Below are 14,160 nucleotides of genomic sequence, written 5' to 3'. Positions count from 1 at the left end.
AATGACACAAAGGAACTTACTTACAATACAGAAAGAAAACAGAAAGAGACTCTCAGAAAATGAATTTATGGTTGCTGGGGTGGAGGGCGGAGGATGGGATGGTTAGGGAGTTCGGGATGGTCATGTACCAACTGCTGTATTTAAAATGGACAACCAGCAAGGACCTATTGTATAGCACATGGAACTCTGCTCAATGTTCATGTGGAAGCGTGGACGGGAGGGGAGAATGGGTACGTGTGTATGTATGGCTGAGTCCCTTCACTGTTCTCCTGAAACTATCACGTTGTTAATCGATTATACCCCAATTTTGTAGTTCAAGAAAAAAGAATGTTGTGTAAATAGAAGTGGGTATTGGTTGGCTTAAATTTAGATGTCTGTTGACTCCACATAAAGAGATTACAAGTAAAGAGGATCAGTATAGGATTTCACAGTTATGACTTGATTGGTACCTATGACTTTCCCCCTTTATTTCTATTTTCAAAATTTGAGAATAATCTGATCACACTAACGTTCATAATTATTTTACTCTAGGTTTGTGAGAATACCTCAAGTTGGACTTGGAAGGAAGATTTACCACGACTTTGAAGTGGAATCAGGTGAGTTGGTAGATTAGTTACAAAGGATCATTGAACTCAGAGTTTATTGTTAGAAAACCTGCCACTTACAGCAAAATTTTGATTTGGTAAATGTGGATTCTGTGTCTTTCCCCACTGGTTTTTCCTCCTTTGTTGTTCTATAGCTGAGAGGCAGAAACAGGGAAGACAGGCGACTCTTGTGCAGTTTTTAGTCATTGATTTCTGAATTCAACATTTTCGTCATTATCGAGTAAATTATCTTTCTGGCAACTTAGTAGTATTTTTGTTACATGACTATTTTCATTCCACCAGCATTTCAGAACATCTGTGTTTCTTAAAATTTGATGGGAGGTTGAACCCTAACCTGTGTTCTAAATAAGAATCGTGTTAATCCTGATGCATTTGTGTATAATTTGGAACACCAAGCTCCTGAAAGATTGAGAGATGGCTGGATGATCTTTTGGATTGACATTTGCTATTGATTCAGAGGGATTGCATTTGGTTACTGCTGGGTAGAGACCCAGTTCTGTCCTGGGCTTATCCCAACGTTTAGTGGATATTTCTTTAACGGTTTATTCATTTGTTAAGGGACATTCTCATTGAACAAAATAACAGTTTAATTTGATAGAAAGAGACTTTTCTATAGGCTGAAATGCTGTAATATGCTAAGCTCCTAAATTCAGATAAAACAAGTGATTTGATGTTAGGTAGGTTGCTTTGGTTTTGTTACTTTGTACTTAACCTTCCTCTTAGCCAGATGCTGAAACAAAGAGTTTGGAATTTTTTTATCTGCTGCTTTGTCATAGCAGATTGCCTAAGGAGCCGGCTCTTCTGGAGTACTGCATTCTATGAAGGACGGTCAAGGTTATCTGAGCATCTCACCTCTGCAAACCTTTGTGCAAAGCTGAGGGCTTCTTTTCAGATGCCCGCTGGGTAATTGGAGCACTGATTTCAAAGTGGCCTGCTATTTCTGACCTTCCTCGAATTTCAGTAAGAGAAAGTGGAAAATGATTATCTCTGAAAATGTTTTTCAAGTACATTAGGACACTTTCCTGTTAGCATTGATTTGACCATTCCCAGAATCATTCTTTAAGAGGTGGGAATCCAAGAAAGATTTTTAGATCTCTGATTTTTAACTGAAGAGCTCGAGCTTTTTTTTTTTTTTTTTTTTTTAATCAGTAACACAACTGAAAAACTACTTTTGAGAATGCAGCTCTTTGGAACCATCAAAAACTGCTGAATGGTGAAGCAAACAGCCTGCAGGGTTGCTCCACGTAGGGAGCTGTAGCTCATGTACTTTGCAAAGGACAAAAAAAATCAGTGCATGTTGTTGAGGGCCCTCTGGTTCTCGCCTTAATCTTGGAAGTTGTTTTTCAAGATTTGCTTTTTTTCCCATCCTCAGTACATACTATTGAAATGTGCACCTTCAGGGCACTCCCTGTATGTCTTAAAGTATTTTAAACACTCTTAGATAAGGATCAATTCCTGGTTGGTACACTTGAATATGACAGTTAGTGAAAGTGTTAAGTTTGAGAGTTACTATGAGGCGAAACTTGTGTAGCTTTTATGGTGGAGCCAGCCATACCCTGTCTTTTTTTTCAGTTGAATTTTTAATGGTGGTCATATCTGATGATGCTGGTATAGGACATCTGTTAAGTGAGGTGGGAGAGTCTTCGCTTATGCCCTCATACACGCTGGAGCTACTCAGACAGCGGAGGGGAGGGAGCCATAATGGAACAGTTCTCCAGACCTGCTGGTGGCCTGACTGTGGCTTTCTAAATCCGTATTCCTTTCTTAACTTCTAGTCAAGGAATATCCGAAACCATTCCCTTCCTGCAAGATAAAAATCCAAAAAGACAAAAAATACCCAAGAAAACCCAAACTCACAATACCTTGTATGTTATATGTGGTCCTGTGTGTATCTTGGAGAAGGAAAATGGCAACCCACTCCAGTATTCTTGCCTGGAGCATCCCATGGACAGAGGAGCCTGGCAGGCTGCAGTCTATGGGGTCGCAAGAGTCGGACACGACTTGGCGACTAAACCACCACCATGAATATCTTATTAAGTGCGTCACTTTTATACTTTCTATTTATGTTTTGAGTAGTGTTGTTCTAGAATAGAACTGAGAAAGCATACTTCTTTCCTTTCCTTAAATTAAAAAAAAAAAAAAAAAAGGCTGTGTTCTTTCTAAATGCCCAATGAGAAACAGTCATGTTAATCGAAAGTGATCTCTGACTAAATTATGTGCTTCACACCAAAAACATTTAAAACATTCGAATAGTTTTCTCAAGTATATTTTTCTTTGGATTTTCCTATTCTTGTATGGACAGTTATTTACTCATAGGTGAGTGAGATATTGCTTACATTTTTTTTCCTTTGTTGCAGTGTGGTTATTGGATGCTAGGTTTCTGCTTTTCATGAGAGAGTAGCTAAGGAAGTTTATTTTAAAATAATTGTATTTATTTATTTTTGACTGTGTTGGGTCTTCATTGTTGCATGGGCTTTTCTCTCGCAGTGAGCAGGGGCTACTCTCTAGTTGCGGTGCATGGGCTTCTCGTTGCAGTGGCTTCTTATGTTGTGGAGCAGAGGCTCTGGGGTGCCTGGGCTTCAGTAGTTGCAGCACGTGGGGCTGAGTGGTTCCCGGTGGTCCTGGGCTCTAGAGCACACGCTCGATAGTTGCGGCACACAGGCCCAGTTGCTCCGTGGCATGTGGGATCCTCCCATATCAGAGATCAGACTTGTGTCTCCTGCATTGACAGGCGGATTCTTGACCACTGAGCCACTAGGGAAGCCCCTGAGAAAATTTTATAAAGCTCTCCACTTTTTTTTTCCTTCAAAATAAAAAACAATAACGCTGGTTACATTTACTTAGACTAATAGCTTGTGGATATAATACACAAAACTAAAGACATCCATTTTGTTGTTCTATGGGAAGTGCCAACCATTTAGTAAGTGTAAAAAGGAAAGAAAAAATAGTGTATTCTCCTAGACTTTGCTTAGTGTTATGTGGAGTGGTAGCAAGAAACCTAATAATCAAAATGCCTTACATTGTGTCATCAGGATGATACTGTCGATAGCAGACTCACAAATGAGTTAAAAAATGGAAGCTTGGAAAACATTTTCTCCCTGGCTGTCCATCTTGTAGATCCCCGTCTTATCCACTGATGCACCCTCTTTTCTCATTATTTCAACAAATTATGTCTACCTTAAAACATGAGAGAACTGCTCTTCATATCCAGTACCGTTTCCTCTTTAAACATAGCCCAGTGACAGACAATAGATTAACTAATAACAAGAGTTTGAATGTATTAATGCAAAGAAGAGCTCAAATATTTACCTTGAGGAGACTTGTTAGATTCTGAGGCTCATCCTGAATTGGAGTTTCACAGTGGGATTGAGGATACAAAAGGGAATCAATGTTTTCAAATATATACTAGCTTAAGTTTTATTTTTTAAATCTTTATCTTTTTCTGAATCTTTACTTTATTTTGGAGTATGTGCATGCATGCTTATCACTTTGGTCATGTCCAGCTCTTTGCGACCTCATGGACTGTAGCCCACCAGGCTCATCTGTCCATGAGATTCTCTAGGCAGGGATACTGGAGTGGGTTTCCATGCCCTCAACCCCAAGCTCCTAATTGACCTGTCCCCCATCCTGCTCCCTTTCAGTGACCATAAGTTTGTTTTCTAAGTCAGTGAGTTTGCTTCTGTTTTGTAAATAAGTCATTTGTATCATTTTTTAGATTTTTTCAGATAAATACTAGCTGAAATTTTATTACCTAAAAGTGCAAGTTGCTTAGTTGTGTCCAACTCTGCGACCCCATGGACTATATAGCCTATGGAATTCTCCAGACCAGAATACTGGAGTGGGAAGCCTTTCCCTTCTCTGAGGGGATCTTTCTAACCCAGGGATCAAACCCAGGTCTCTCGCATTACAGGCGGATTCTTTTACCAGCTGAGCCGCCAGGGAAGCCCATTAGCTAAAAGCTGACTATGATATAATGTGAAGGTAATGAAAATTTAGAGTAGCATAGGAATGAGCGCAGAGTTTTCCTTTTATCTTTGGCCGTGACTAATTTGACTTGAATTTTATATGCCCGGGGATCACTTCAACATTATTTCATTATGCTAATTTGTTATTTAAAGGCTTCTTCTTTGTTCTTAAAAAAGAAAACATTTTAACAGCCTGTAGAACTGTGTGTGACCCCTTCACATCTGCTAATCCTAGCATCACCTTTTTCCTTTCAGTAAGAAAAAGTTTTCGCTGAATTCTTTTTTTTTTCCCACTGAATTCTTGACCTTTATCTTCTTTAGAACCTGAGAATACAGTTTCCACATCTAATAGAGCATTGCCTCTTCTGAATTCATTCTAGGATGAATAGAACACATGGGAACAGGAATTAAGTTGTCTTTGGAGGTGTGTCTTATTTCTTAGTACCTGCTCACATTCTGGAGGCCCTGGATTTGTATGGATTCGATTCTTTACGATGATACCATGTTACCCACTTTCTTGACTGTCTAATAAATTAAAATTTGCTAATAAAGTAGATTTGAGCTTCTTACACAAGGAATCAGAGAAAGAGAAGCAAGAACATGAACTGTGTATGAATGTGAGTGGAGATCAAGGTGGGAAATAGGCAGAGCTTTGCTCCGTCCCCTCCTCCCCTTCCAGCCTTGAAAACCTGGGTAGGTGAGAGCATTCTTGAACACCTGGCTTCCTGGAGCAGATCACAGGATGGAATGGGAGGTGAAACTTGGGGAGAGCTTGCACCTGCCATTTCTTCATGATACACTGATGTTTCTCAAAGGGCTTTGGAAACTCTTAGGTGGTGGAGTCTTAATTTAAAACCTGGGCTTTGTTTTAATGGTTGTCAGGGAAGCCTGGCGTGCTGCAGTCCATGGGGTTGCAAAGAGTCGGACATGACTGAGTGACTGAACTGAAGAATCTTTTAGATATAAAAGGAAATTGTAAATGTCTTACCAGTGTTTGAGTGGCTTTTGTCAAAATCCCATAAAAGCCAAATTCAGATCGTATCGCAGGTGAAGTCTTACATGTAGCGATATCCAGTAATGCTGTGCTTTGGGTGTTTGGTACTCCTTCTCCTGGGAGGAGGACTTTATTATATTTTTAAAAAATTTTTTTATTATATATATATATTTTTTTATTTTATTTTATTTTAATTTTTTTGGGGGGGCGCCAGGACCAACGATCACCAGCTGCCCCATTAGCAAAAATTATGCTTCCGAAATCTCTTGATGTCGATTCCGCACGTAGAGCAAACGAGCTGCCCTACGTGTGCCACTCACGACAGAAGCCCTTTTTTTATTATATATTTTTGAAAATGGCTTTTAAGCATTGATGGCTTGAAGAACTACCATGTTCTGTGCAGATGTGAACTGCACAGAACATGCTAGAGTTTCTAGTGAGTCTGTGAGAGGTTTGGGTGTACAGTCCTTCCAAATAGCATCAGCATTTTCAGAGCAGGGGATGTTTCTCAAACTGTTGTTTGTCTCTGCACATGGCTAGCTCTGTGTTCTTCCCGTAATGGTTTCCTTAATGAAAATGGACTGATCAGTGCTCTGGAGGAGTCTTCAGCAGGTACATAATGAATGGTTGCTCAAAAACTAATAGATTTTGATTTTTTTTTCATGGAGTCATTAAAAAAAAAAAATCTAACTCAGTTCTGTGACTGACTGCTTTCTGCTACCGACTGATGTTTTTCTCCCCAGTCAATTGGAAAATAAATGGTTTGAGAAATGGATCAGGTAACATTTGATGGGTATGGGGACCTCTGGGCTTGTTCTGACCTTAAAGCTTTCATGGTTACAAGCAGTAGGATATTTATTCTGCTGCTATTGCACTTGTTTTCTCTCTGAATTTATTAGTGGCAAAGTTAATTAAGTGTATACCTATTTAATGCCTAATATGTAGAGAGAGCTTTTTGCTTAGTGTTGACCAGGAAAAAAATACACAAAAAAAGAAATGCTTCTTGTTTTTCTGGAGGGGGAGATAAGATATATTTAAAAATTGTCATACTAAATAATCAAATGTAATTAGGCCTTTGGTGAAAGTGTACATAAAGTGCATTTAGGTGTCAGCAGAGGGAGAATTAAATCCACAGAGGTGGCATCATTAGAACTGGGCACTGCGAGACCTTTCCATCCATCCATCCATCCATCCATCCATCCATCCATCTACCATCCGTCAATACATCTACCAAAAGAGTAACATTTGTTATTTCAAATAATCAAAGTAGTTCATATTTACTGTATAAAATATGGATGTTCGTAAAAGGTCCAGATGTCAAAGTAAAAATCACCCAGTTCCCACCAGCTCACCCAGCTGCTTCCACCCAGAGACAGCTATACCTGCAACCATTTTCACTTTTTATTTATGAGATTTTTCAAACATTTACAAAAATAGGACAGCACAACAAGCCCCCATGTACCCATCAGTCTAGCTTCAACAAGTACAGGGATCTTACTTTTCTTGTTCCACTTATCTTCTTCCTGTTTTTATGGTTTAAAAACTTTTTTTGTGTATGTGTGTTTTAAAGCACAGGCTGAATAATATACCATTCAACCTATAAATATATCACTAAGTATTTTTTAACAGAAAATGACTTTAAAATGAGTCACTATATCATTTCCCTTAATGAATGAATGATTATGATTTAATATTATTTACTTCTAGTTTGTCCTGGAGTCCATGTTCACCTTCCTCCTTTGTCTCAAAATTGTCATTTTACAGTTTGTTGGAATCAGGATCCAAGCCTGATGAACTCATTTGAGCATCTGTCACTTTAAAGACTTTCTTAATCTGTAACATTTTCCCTTCTCTCCTTCTTGTTCGTGTAATTTATTGTAGAAGAAACTGGGTCATTTGCTTTTTAGGATTGCTAGCATTTTAAGAATTTTCTTTCATTTTTGTCCTGTGTGACTGTATGTTTTAAAAGCAAAGTTGGATCATGTTTTGCATGCTGTTTTTAACAATAATATAAGTAGGACATTTTGTTACTTTTTATTCTATGATTATTTTTTCTTTTCTGTTAAATCTTGTGGCATTAAAATAACTAAAAATGAGAAAGATGCACTTGATTGTATTTAAAGTAAATCTCACTTTGATTATATGTAGTTTTACAACAAATTGGTTATTTCTCTTTTTCCTTCCCCTCCCCCCTTTCTTCCTGCCTCCATCCTTTCTCGCTTTAGCAACAGTTACAGATAGATATAACATTGGTGAGGTGGTTCCCTAAATTTAGAGCCATTTTATTTTCCCTGAGGAATAGAAATGCATGGTTGTATAAAGGAGAGCCTGGCTGATGGTTCACTGACAGGGTTGCAAATAAAGGAAGTAAATGGTGCCCATGCAAAGCCCTGATTTTTTGGAGAGTCCCTGCCAGACGGGGGACCCTCTTTGTTATTGTTAGTGTAAGCTGATCTTTATTAAAAGTTAGGTTTGCATTCTCAGGTTAATGTTCGTCATTGGTGGGAAAGGATTCTTAGTGATTAAAAGGGAGCATGACTGTTTTCTTTTAGTGATGTTAACGTAATTTTGTCATTTCTATATTAGGTCCTTTTTCAGTTACTGTTAAAAGTTTTTAGGCTGGAAAAAGAATATGTATACAGGCTCCCACCAGTAATAACGTGTTATACCAGTTGAAGCTTCATGTGGCCATTAAGTTGACAAGAGTCTTCTCTTCTTCATCAGATAAAACCCCAGCTTCATTTATTTATTTATTTTTAAAACCCCAGCTTCATTTATGATGTTTTGGTTGCTCCTGGTAATTTGTCTTCTTTTATACTTGATTAGATTTTAATTTAGCAGTGTTTGCAGAGATATCTGCAACACAGAGATATTGTGCCTTATCTGTAATCCTGCTATTTGATAACCCGATAACATCCTTGCAAGGTGTTTTTTAAAATTAACTTTTTAATAAAAGTAATAAATGAGTTTATAAGATTTACTCCCTGCCTTCTCTTGTTGGTTTCCCAGAGGCAAACACTTGGTTGATTTGGTATTTATAATATAAATGTATTTTGTGTTTTAAAACTTCACATTAACATGTTTCGGGGATCTGTCTGTGCTGGTTGAAATAAATCTAGTTCATCATTTTAAACTGCTGCTTATGTAGACTAATCATGGGAATATACCATAATTTTTCTGCTTATTTTCCTACTGCTGATCTAGATTGTTTCTAGTAGTTTCTGATTACAAATAAGGCTGCAAAGAATATCCTTGTCCTTGGCACTGCATACGTGGGCATATGTTTCTCTAGGCAGTTGTCAGGTCATGGGGTATTGTAATAGATACTCCCAAATTGTTTTACTACCAGAGTGTCTCCCATCAGTAGAGCGGGTTTAATCTAAATATGTGTTCTTTAATTTCACATCTTTATCTAGAGAAATGGGATGGGGCAGGGGCTAAATTTGACGAGCTGACTTAGAAATAAGTAGACCTCATTAACTTCTAAATTTGGTTATGAAGTTTTAAGGCTAGTTTTATTTATTGGACTCTCTTGCTGCCAGATGGGAATTTATACGTATGGAATTCTGCAGTTAAATAATGACAGGTAGATTGTCATAATAGCTGTTGAGCTTTTGTATAGAACTAACAGCTCGTTTTAGAATCTGCACTGAGAGCTATCTTCAGTGCTTCTGAGGATGGATGGCTCCTTCCGTTTACTGCTCACCCCTGTTCAACTGCTAAGGAATGTGTTGAATGTTCAGGGTAACACCTACCTCGTTATGGACTCTGCAGGAATGCATAATTAAATGATAGTCATTGCTCCCACAGGAAGACATACCATTCTTTGTCCTGTGGTTTCCCTTGAAGGACTTCTTAGAGGACACTCTTCAAAGTAAAGAATGTTCTATGCGCTTTCGTTTCCTCTGTCTGGCATGACAGGGAAGATAGATACAGTTCCTTTATTCCTTTGCTCTCAAGAAAAGAATATAGCCATTCTTGTATCAGGTGGTTATGTTCAGGAGCTCAGATTTTTTAAAGTCAGTTTTAATATTATCGTTGTTGTTTAGTCGCTAAGTCGTGTCTGACTCTTTGCGACCCCATGTGCTATATAGCCTGCCAGGCTCATGGGATTTCCCAAGCAAGAATACTGGAGCAGGTTTTCATTTCTTTCCCGCTCCAGGGGATCTTCCTGACTCAGGGATTGAACTCAGAGCTCCTACACGGGCAGGCCGATTCTTTACCACTGAGCCACCTGGGAAGCCCGTCTTAGCATCACACCCCCTCTTTCTCCTCAGTAGTTATCATGCATATTCTTTTTAATGTCTAAAAAAGCCCTGTAACCAGAGGTCCCTTCAGGATGCTGAGCCTCTTTCTCTTCATCTATCAAATGGGCTCCTAAGCCACGCACCTCGAAGGGTCATAGGGTGTTCGGTGCCAGCGCAGTGCCTCCGAGGAAGTGAGCTGTCCAAATCACGTGGTCCGCCCTTCCCCTGAAACGTACGAGGAAGCCGAGCCTCGGAGTGTGAAGTGACATACATTCTCCCCTTCAGTTTGTCTTAATGACTAAGATAATCTGCCACACATCACGTCACGCTGTGTCTCTGCTGCTTGAGAAAGTACAGGGGTAGCTCCTACGCACATCTTTCTTCTTGCCTGGCATTTCCTTTTCTTCTCTCCACCTGTCAGGCAGCTTTCCCTCCTCTGAAACGTGTTCGAGTCCCTTTACTGAGGGAGGCTGTTCCGGCTCCCCTGACAGATGGGTATTATCTCATGTCCTCATCCCCTGAGATGGGTCTTTCACTGTGGACTTTTGAGCTCATTTGAAGGTTTCTTGGAAAACTCTTCTCTCTCCCCATATTATTTGGAAAGCACCTGTACTGTAAAATGCTGGTTATTTAGGGGGGAATAACTGCTTTAGAAGACAGCTATATTTGTTAGCAGCACAGTGTTATTTCTGTGTTTTGAAAGGGAACATTTCAGTGGAAAGAGATAAGCTCTCAATGTGCATTATACCATGCTTTTATCATGTGGCTGCTACTCACAGACCTCTCTTCTGCCTTTTACACAATCATCTTTCAGCCCAGTCAGTTTGAACTAAGGATTATGTTAAATAAACAAGAACAAAACTCTCCTCTGATCAATCATGTATCATTGCCTATGGATAAGTTTGCCTGTGACTTTCCCCCAGTGTTCCCATCTTTTTTCCGTGCTGTAAAAAGTGGTCACCAAATAAAAATAAAATAAAAAGATCAAGTAGAAATACGCATCTGTAAGGATAGCTTGCAGATGTTATATGTGGACTAACCAGTACATAAAAGTGCACGTGAAAGCCAAGTAAGAAACTTTTCTAGTCTTGAATATGAATGAAGGCACAATTCAGCGAATGTTTCTTTGTACAGTATACATATTTTCATTTCATTTCAACAAGTTGAGTAAATCCTTTTCTCCTTCACTTGAGAACTGTTCATATATGATGCTGGCTCATATGTAGGCCACTCTGGAAATAGGGAGAAAGTAATGTAGGTAAGCTTCTTCTCCCAGTGCACAGACCAAATGGGCCTGTTGATGTGTGAATTTGTGTGAAAAGACTACAGTGTCTTAGTTTATGTTTGGGGTGTGAAGGAAAAGAGGTATGATAGAATTTGAGATCCAGAAGGAGCCTTAACTGTCATCTGTTCATTTTGTACTTAAAAAATAGGTATTCACAGAGATCAGTGTCTGCCCCAGGTTTTATTGCTTTATGGTGTGGTGTGTAGACTTAAGGCTCTGAGTTGGTGGAAACGGAACAGCACTACTAATGCTTTGGGGACAAATTCGTTAGCATTTCTTTACCCATTCAAGGACCTCAGAATGTTTCCTTAGTCATTTGTCTTTTGTATTTTGAATGTTTGGAAAATTAGATGTTGATGGGGTTGGAGGCTAGGATATTTTTTCTTTGGACACTCTGTTTTAAAAAATTTTTTAAGTTGATTTATAGTGTTGTATTAATTTCTTCTGTACAGAAAAGTGATGTTTTTTATGTGTGTGTGTACATATATACTCTTCCATTATGGTTTGTGATAGACTATTGACTATAGTTCCCTGTGCTATACAACAGGACCTTGTGTTTATCCATCCTATTGTGTATAGTAGTTTGCTTCTGCTAACACCAAACTTCCATTCCTCTCCCCTCCCTCTTGGCAACCACACGTCTGTTCTCTATATATGAATCTATTTTTGTTTTGTAGGTATGTTGATTTGTCTTGTAATTTTTGATTCCACACATAAGTGATACCATATGGTATTTTTCTTTCTCTTTCTGACTTCATTTAGTATGATCATCTCTAGGTCCATTTGTGTTGCTGCAGATGGCATTATTTCATTCTTTTTGATGACTGAATAATATTCCGGTGTGTGTGTGTGTGTACATTTTTCTCTGGATATATGCCCAGTAGTGGGATTGCTTGATCATATAGAACCTTATTTTTAGTTTTTTGAGGAACCTCCATACTGTTTTCCATAGTGCCTGCACCAATTTACATTCCCACCAACAGTGTAAATAAGTGATTTTTTTTCTCTGAAAAGCATTTCATGGCCATTATGCAAGACAATTTTTGTAAATCCGAGGGTGTTTCACCTTTTCAAGTCTTGATGTTAATTATGCTTAACTTCTACTATAAGGACTTCATTTTATCTTTATAGTCCCTGCATCTCCAGCACAGAGCAAAAATGTTTAGGAAGTGAGGTTGGAGGGTCGTTTATCTAACAGGCCTCCATGTTCCTACCCAAATCCTCAGTGAGAACCACTTCACCTATCTCTGCTCCTTGCTTTCCTTTTCTGTATCATTATGAACTAAGGATCAGAGGAAGCTCCTAAAACTGTTTGGATAGTTGAAATACAAAATTTTGTACTAATGAAAAATTGAGCATAATCATTTCAGTCTCATTGGTTGAACTCTTACCATGTGGCAAATACTCTCCAGGTTCCTTGAGGACAGAGCTGAGCTGGCTTGGCCTCCACCTTTAAGGACCTAAAACCTAGCAGGTGAGGCAGTTATGTGTTTAGGTACAGTAATGAAAGTATTAGAAGTATTGAAGCAATACATGTACCCTTGGTGTTTCTCATTAGCAGTATGTAGAAGGATATGAATGCCATGAATGATGAAAGTACAATCACAAAGTAATTAGGTTTTTTAAAATTAAATCTTATGTTTCAAATAATTATTATGTGCCCATACAGTAAAATCCAAAAGGTTACACAGTGAAGCTAAAGTGTATAGATTTTATTTGGATTTCATCAGTTTTTCTGCTGATGTCCTTTTTCTCTTCCAGTATCCAATCCAGAAATGTCATATTGCATTTAGTATGTATGCTTTTTAAAGTTTATTTTTGCACAGATTGTAGCATACTGTACTGTGCTTTCATTCTGTTTCATTCCAGTTTATGACTGTAGTTTATTATCCAGTCTCCTATTAATGGACTTTAAGTTTCTCTGACCTTGTTTTTAACAATGTTAAAACATTGTTAACAGTGCTGCTATGGCTTTTCTTGAACTTCTAAGTGTATAGGTTTATGTAGAGGAGTTTCTGGGTTAAAGAATGTTGTTGTTCAGTTGCTAAACCGTGTCCAACTCTCTGCGACTCCATGAACTGCAGCACGCCAGGTTTCCCTCCTTTGCTACCTCCCGAAGTTTACTCAAACTCATATCCGTTGAGTCGGTGATGCCATCCAACCATCACATCCTCTGTCATCCCCTTCTCCTCCCGCCCTCAGTCTTTCTCAGCATCATGGTCTTTTCCAGTGAGTCAGCTCTTCTCATCAGGTGGCCAAAGTATTGGAGCCTCAGCATCAGTCCTTCTAGTGAATATTCAAGGTTGATTTCCTTTAGGATTGACTGGTTTAATCTCCTCGCTGTCCAAGAGACTCTCAAGTCTTCTCCAACACCACAGTTCAAAAGCATCAATTCTTTGGTGCTCAGCTTTCTTTATGCTTCAACTCTCACATCCGTACATGACTACTGGAAAAGCCATAGCTTTGACTAGATGGGCCATGTTGGCAAAGTAATGTCTCTGCTTTTTAATATGCTGTCTAGGTTGGTCATAACTTTTCTTCCATGGATCAAGCATCTTTTAATTTCATGGTTGTAGTCACCATCTGCAGTGATTTTGAAGCCCAAAAAATAAAGTGTCACTGTTTTCACTGTTTCCTCATCTATTTGCCATGAAGTGATGGAACCAGATGCCATGATCTTACTTTTCTGAATGTTGAGTTTTAATCCAGCTTTTTCACTCTTCTCTTTCATGTTCATCAAGAGGCTGTTTAGGTCTTCTTTGCTTTCTGCCATAAGGGTGGTGTCATCTGCGTATCTGAGGTTATTGATATTTCTCACAGCAATCTTGATTCCAGCTTGTGCTTCATCCAGCCCAGCGTTTCTTATGATGTACTCTGCATATAAGTTAAATAAGCAGGGTGACAATATACAGCCTTTTTTTTTCTTTTAAATATACAGCCTTGACGTACTCCTTTCCCGATTTGAAACCAGTCTGTTCTGTGTCCAGTTCTAACTGTTGCTTCTTGACCTGCATACAGATTTCTCAGGAGGCAGGTCAGGTGGTCTGGTAGTCCCATCTCGTTA

At 38.8% G+C, this 14,160-nt stretch overlaps 1 protein-coding gene and 1 non-coding gene across 13 annotated transcripts in view; one reads left to right on the top strand and one right to left on the bottom strand.

Moving 5' to 3' along the window:
- SIPA1L1 (signal induced proliferation associated 1 like 1) overlaps positions 1-14,160 on the top strand; it is a 370,378-nt gene that overhangs the window by 80,255 nt on the left and 275,963 nt on the right. For all 12 annotated transcript variants that reach the window (XM_061156758.1, XM_061156766.1, XM_061156764.1 and 9 more), the window contains one exon: positions 532-596. The gene's annotated coding sequence lies outside the window, so the exon portion shown is untranslated. The remainder of the gene's footprint in view (positions 1-531; positions 597-14,160) is intronic.
- Positions 5,768-5,900, bottom strand: LOC133067562 (U11 spliceosomal RNA). Its single transcript, XR_009695342.1, has one exon. It is a non-coding gene; the product is annotated as a U11 spliceosomal RNA (small nuclear RNA).

The sequence above is a fragment of the Dama dama genome, chromosome 12 (genome assembly GCF_033118175.1).
Source record: "Dama dama isolate Ldn47 chromosome 12, ASM3311817v1, whole genome shotgun sequence".
In the NCBI taxonomy this organism is placed as follows: domain Eukaryota; kingdom Metazoa; phylum Chordata; class Mammalia; order Artiodactyla; family Cervidae; genus Dama; species Dama dama.
This window is presented reverse-complemented; position numbering and strand designations above follow the sequence as displayed.